General features: G+C 46.2%; 1 pseudogene; it reads right to left on the bottom strand.

Annotated features, from left to right (window-relative positions):
* Positions 1-2,548: 2,548 nt before the first annotated feature.
* Positions 2,549-5,227, bottom strand: LOC148596269 (endogenous retrovirus group K member 21 Gag polyprotein-like; annotated as a pseudogene).
* Positions 5,228-6,519: the final 1,292 nt, after the last annotated feature.

Raw genomic sequence — 6,519 nt, 5'->3', positions numbered from 1 at the left:
CGGTAAGGGCACATAGTAGTATTTAATAGAGTATCATTAAGCACAGCAAAATTAGCTACGTACCCATTGAATTCTTGAGGTTGCCGAACAGGGACACCTATCAAACAAGTGCAGAAAGGGTCTCCTGGATGTTGCAAGCTAAGACAGAAGGCATTTTGGCCTGTCTGATTAGCTATGGTGACCCAAATGTTCTCCCTCTGCTGAATTTCTGTCTGCCATTTCCCCTGCACTATCCCTGTCACCGCTATCAATATGATTACTAACCAGCTGAACCTGGTCCATTCTGACATCCTGGTCCATTAATTGTTCCTGTCTCTTCTGCAACCACGGTCATACCCACTTGGCTGGTACCCAAGTCGTTCCGTCTCCTGCAAGTACACAAGCATAACCCTGTCCCCACGTAATTAACTCGACTGGACCTTCCCAGATCTGTTTCTGCGGCCAGAAAACTTCTACTTGCACCTTTTTTCCTGAAAAATCAGCTGAGTTTTTAGAAAAATGGGTGAAAATAGGTATGTTATCATCATTTCGAGGGTTAAGCCAATTTAAAACATAACATGCTTTACTGATTAATTCGTAGGGACTCTTCTCCCCCTCTTTTTTCAAAGCAAACAATAATTGTTTTAAATTTTGATGGTGACGCTCAATAATGGCCTGACCACCAGAATTATGAGGGATGCCCGTCTGATGGATTATTCCCCATTGCTGGAAAAAGGTTTTACAGGTGTTACTCTTATACGCAGGTGCATTATCTGTCTTTATGATGTCAGGCTTTCCTAAGACAGCAATTGCCTGAGCCCAGTGTTTACAGGCTGACTTGGCATTTGTGGAAGTGGCTGGAGTTGCCCATAGAGCTTTCGAACAGGTATCCACAGTAACATGTAAATACTTTAGTCGCCCAAAGGGTGCAAATTCTGTTACATCTGACTGCCATATCTGCCTTGGTTGCAATCCCCTCGGGTTAGTACCCATTTCCTGTAAAGGGGTCAATCTTGCACAGTCAGGACAAGCAGCAATAATAGCGCGAGCTGTTGCTCGGGAAATTTTAAATTCGCGTTGTAACGCTCGAGCAGATTGATGGAAAAATGAGTGAGAAGTTGATGCCTGCTGTTCCACCGAACAAGGAATGCCTGCTGCTGACACGGCACTATCTATGACTGCATTACCTTCTGTTAAAGGACCAGGGAGTGCAGTATGGCTACGGATATGTGATACCCAAAAAGCATGCTTCCTTTGCTGTATGATGTTCCAAAGATGAACAAACAAAGCTTGGAGACTATGGTTGTTTACATGCCCTATAATTGCCCTATGAATTTATTGAACAATGCCTACCACATACAAGGAATCAATGACTGTATTTATGGGCTGATCGTGAAAGGTTAGAAATGCCCAAACTACAGCTTTTAGTTCTAGGACCTGCACGGATGCAGTCTCCTTCCGAATTTGTGTTTTCCAAAGATCTAACTCTCGGAAAGCATACCCATATTTTCCAGTTTTGCTACTAGCATCCGTGAACACAGTAATTGCATTTGATAAGGGTCTTGAGCTCTGGATTTCTCGTTCTTCCAGCTCCAAAGAGGTATGGAAGAGAGGATGCTTAGGATAGTGATTGTCCACTCTAATTCCCTGAATGGCTAAGGCAAATTCTACGCTTTGCAAGCACCATTCTTCGACTAGCTCCAGAGCCTTTAGAGGCAGGATAATACTGTCAGGCTCTTTACCGGCAATTGTTCGTAAACGTTGCCGGGCTTTCAAAATTCCCATTCAAATTGCTTCATGCCTCTGAGTTAAAGTGCGGCGTAGATGACTTGAGAGAAAAACCCATTCGAGTACAAACAAGATTCCCTTCTCATTTATCTGGGCAATGATTACCGCCACTTCCCTTTCTCGGTTGTAGACCACTAAAGATATTGGTAACCCTTCCTGGAATCTGTAGGCAGCTGTTTCGGCTATCTTTTCCTCAATCCGTTCTAGAGCTGTGGCAGCCTTTGGAGTTAAGCTCCGCTTTTCCGCAGGCTCTTTAGCTCCTCTGAGCAGTTGAAACAACGGCTCCATTTCCTCATTTGTAATACCACAAAAATTTCTGATCCACTGAATGTCTCCCACTAATTTTTGCACACAGTTAACAGTGTTAATATTTGTCTGCAATTTAAGCTTTTGGGGTCTAATTCTAGCCTCTGTGATAACCATACCCAAATAATTCCAAGGAGCTTGCCTTTGAACTTTTTCAGGGGCAATGACCAAACCAAATTCTTTTAAACAGTTAATTAATTCCTCTTCCTGCGCGGCTGGTAAAACTTCAGGGCTTGCTACTAGAATGTCATCCATACAATGGTACGTAATCAAATCTGGGTGATTTTCCCTCCACGGTTTCAGGGCCAAATTCACAAATCATTGACAGATGGTTAGCGAATTTTTCATTCCCTGGGGAAGAACTACCCACTGGTATCGTTCTGATGGGCCTTCCCTGTTAATTGTAGGAACCGTGAAGGCAAATTTTTCACTGTCCTCTCGGTCGAGGGGTATTGTAAAGAAACAATCTTTCAGATCAATTATTAGCAAATTCCATGCCTGTGGGAGCATAACAGGTGAAGGCAACCCTGGCTGTAAGGCTCCCATGTTTTCCATGCATGCGTTAACAGCTCGGAGATCATGTAATAACCTCCACTTTCCTGATTTTTTCCTAATGGTGAAAATAGGGGTATTCCAAGGACTTGTTGACGGCTTAATGTGACCTTGGTCTAACTGTTCTTTGACTAGTTCCTTTAGGTAATGCAGCTTCTCCTCTGGCAGCGGCCATTGGTCCACCCACACAGGGTCTTTCGTGGTCCATGTTAACTTTAAGGTAGGGCGGAAGCTGCCCCCAATGACCGCTAGGGAAAAGGTGTCTGCAAGATGACTCCCCACTGGGCCAGAACATCCCTTCCCAGCAGCCACAGTGACGTGCACATCACATAAGGCTTTACCATGGCTCTGTTTCCCTCTTCATCCATGACTGTTACAAAACATCGACTAACCTGCGTAGGAGATTGCCCTCCGATACCTGTCACAGGAGCATCAATTTCTTGCAGATCCCACTGAGGTGGCCATGCAAACTTGGGAACGATAGTGATATCTGAACCTGTATCAATCATTATGGCAACATCAGTAAGACGAACACCATCTGGTCCCACCATACTCACGAGTCTTGTCGGACGTTGAGTAGTTATCTTTTCACAAAAGGCAACCTGGGGGATTCCAGAAGATCCAAAACCTTTGTTTCCATGCTGGGTCTGTCCAGGATTAGGAACTATAGCTCGAAAAGATATCAATTGGGCTATCCTGCTCAGTGCTGGAATAGTAATAGGAGGATTGAAAATTTTAATCATTATACCAATATTTCCAGAGTAATCAGCATCAATACACCCTGGTAGAACAAAAATGCCCATTTTTGAAGCTGAGGAACGGCCAATCACCAAAGCGGATAAGCCCTTCCCCAGTGGACCAGTGCACGTAGACTCTAATATGTGCACATCAGAATCTCTAATTACTGTGGATTTTGCCACGGCCAGATCGACTCCTGCACTTCCGCAAGTTGCGGAGGAGAGCTCGCAGAGGCAGCCATCGTTCGGGGATATTTGTTCGCCGCGTCCCTCATAACGCGGCAGCTCCCGTTTCCCTGCAACGGTGTACCGTTCTTATAATATCGTGACCGACACTCTGCTGCCTTATGTCCAAACTTTTGGCATTTTGCACAGTTCCCATTAAATCCTTTCGGGCCCACACCTTCAATCCTAAATTTGTTGGGACACTTCCTTTTCACATGTCCTGGTTGGCCACATTGAAAACACACTCCGTGAAATCCTTTATCCCCCTTTCCAGGCATTCTCCCCTCCTTAAGTGCTGTGGCCAAAGCCACGGCATGTATTTTAGCCTTCTGCTCTTCTTCAACCATTGGTGCTCGGGAACATACTTCTATCATTTGAATAATTGAGGCCCCTGGAGGCAGAGTAGCCAACAGTTGTTTACAAGATTTGTTCGCGTTTTGTATTGCCAATTCCTTAGCCAATATCGCTTTCATCTCTGGAGGCACATTAGGTGCCATATCCAGGGCATCTTTTAGCCGGTCGACAAAGCCGAAAAAAGGCTCGTCTGGCTTTTGCATTATTTTAGTATATGGTAACTGAGGTGTTCCTATCTGTGGCAGGGCAAGAAAGGTTGCTAAAGCTGCATTTTTTGATTGTTGTAATACTCTAGGATGAAGTGCTGCTTGGGCCTCAGGTGCCCGGTAACGCCCATTTCCCATCAGTTGGTCGAGAGTGGCAATCCTTAATGGATCATCCATACTACAATTTAAATTTTCCAATTACTTTTCTTCCAACCTTTCTTGCCACTTTGCTAGCCAGAGCATATAGGTAGTAGAGGAAAGCAGAAGTTCCATTATAGCCCTGCTGTCTGCAGGAACCATATTAGAATATTTAAACAAAGCAGAGACTTGGTTTCGAACTAGCTTATTATCATATCCATATTGCATCACTGTTTTTTGTAAACCTTGCACCAATTTCCAATCTAAAGGCTCCCACTTGGGGCCCTGGGCTCCCACTACTACGGGGGCTGCTATTGGAGTTAATATAAAGTCCCCCTGTAACCGAGCATTCTCTATCAATCCTTTATACTGCGCTCCCGCGTTAAAAGTTGGATCAAGAGGTGGCGCCACATCCTTACACTTTCCCCCACCATCACTTCCACTTACAGTGGCTCGGAGCCACGACAACAACCCCTCCTCAGCTGGATCGCTTCCTCCAACTGTTTCTCCTTTCTTTTGAATCTTCCATAACTCCTCAACCTCTCCGCCCAAAAGGCAGCCCTCCAGGCCAAACTTTGTCTGCAAATAATTTTTTGCATCATCAATTGTCATACTCCCTTCCTTGACCTTCTGCAGTACCCACTCTTTTTTCTGTCTCATAACCTCTTCACTCGCCTTAAAGTTAGAAGTACCTTTTCGCGCCTCCCATTGTCCCAATTGTTTATCCACATTCTCCAACCCCTCTACTATAGCCTTATGGGCAGCCTTATATGCTGCCTTCACATCCCTTGCCCTGGACCCGCCGTCCAATCGCTGCATTTGTCCCAATAACCCTGTCATTCTCTCCGCTTGCTCCCGAAGTTCTTGTCGCATTCCTTGGACAATGCCGTCATCGTCGTCCGACCCATCCGGGATCGGTGCTTTAACCGGATCCATGTCCATTTCGGGTGCTGTGGGGGGTGGTCGTTCCGGGGGTGGTCGTTCTTCCCCCTCCCACGGTGGAAGATACTCATCTGCTCCCCCCCACACTTCTCGTTCAGCTAGAGTTACTGGGCACGCCTGCCGAAGTAAAACCCCTTTTTCCTTATTGTCCATTTCCTCGCATGGACTCGGCTCAGTAATTTCAGTCCACTCGGAGTCTCCTGAACCACTCTCCTCCCCTTTTCCTCCGCAGAGTGCTTCTCGCAAAGCAGCAGCGACTTGAGCCTCCCCGTGCAATTGTTCAAGCATTAACCGCACGGGACAATATATTTTCGCAAGTTGCCGAGCTTCCTTCGAACCTACTTGCACACCATCCCACAGTTCTTTTCCCACTCGCTCCCAGGATTCGAGCTTATATACCTGAGAAGTTTCCTCTATGAGTTTTTTCTGCTTACAAAAAAGCAGTAAGTCAATTAAATCGTATTTTGAGATCTCAGTCTCAGTCTTTTGAGCGAGCTTTAACAAACTTTCTACAGTAGCACGCTCCGTTGCTGATGCAGCAATTCCATTCTAGTTGCTGATGCAGCAATTCCCATCCTGCTCCCTCACTCACCAGCTCAGTCCTGACTCACTAGGTCAGCCGTGGCCACGATCCGCCTTTCTTCGGGCGCCCAGCTACTTCTCTGCTGGCTGCAGGATCCCTCGTGTTCTCGGCTCCACTCTACCCATGATCATATCACGTCGGGGTCACCAGATGCCGATGCCGAATCCATGAGTCGGAATGAACGACACTTCAATGTGAAGCAGGTTCAATTCACTTTACTATTGTCTACTATGTAGCTTTATACAATTCTATCACCCGTAAGCACACACACGCGCTAAGCAACAGCATTCCCATTGGTTAGGCTATAATGTCCATGCATAGTTAGCTTTCAGCTGACTGGCATTCTTTCCCGCTGCTCTGTTGCTGGGCCTCCCGGATGCTTATCTGGTTATGGCTGGCCTAATTCATTAAAAAGTTGCTAACAGGCATTATCTTCTCCGGGTGGCCTTGGTTCCCATCGCTTCAGTTCCTCGGTTCTCACTGCCTCAGCTCCTCGGTTCTCATCACTCAGCTCCTTGGTTCTCATTGCCTCAGCTCCTCGTATTCTTGCAAAAGCGCTAAGGCCCCAACACAGGCCCATTGTGAGGTTGTCCATTGTGATGTGGTCCGTTTTGAGATCATCCACTGTGATGTCATTAGACACCTATTGTGAGGTCGTCCATTGTGATGTCGTCCATTGTGAGGTCATCCACTGTGAGGTCAGTAAAGG

This window comes from Tinamus guttatus, unplaced genomic scaffold, assembly GCF_059628265.1.
Source record: "Tinamus guttatus ecotype Peru unplaced genomic scaffold, ASM5962826v1 Tinamus_guttatus_pri_ptg000019l, whole genome shotgun sequence".
NCBI lineage: Eukaryota > Metazoa > Chordata > Aves > Tinamiformes > Tinamidae > Tinamus > Tinamus guttatus.
This window is presented reverse-complemented; position numbering and strand designations above follow the sequence as displayed.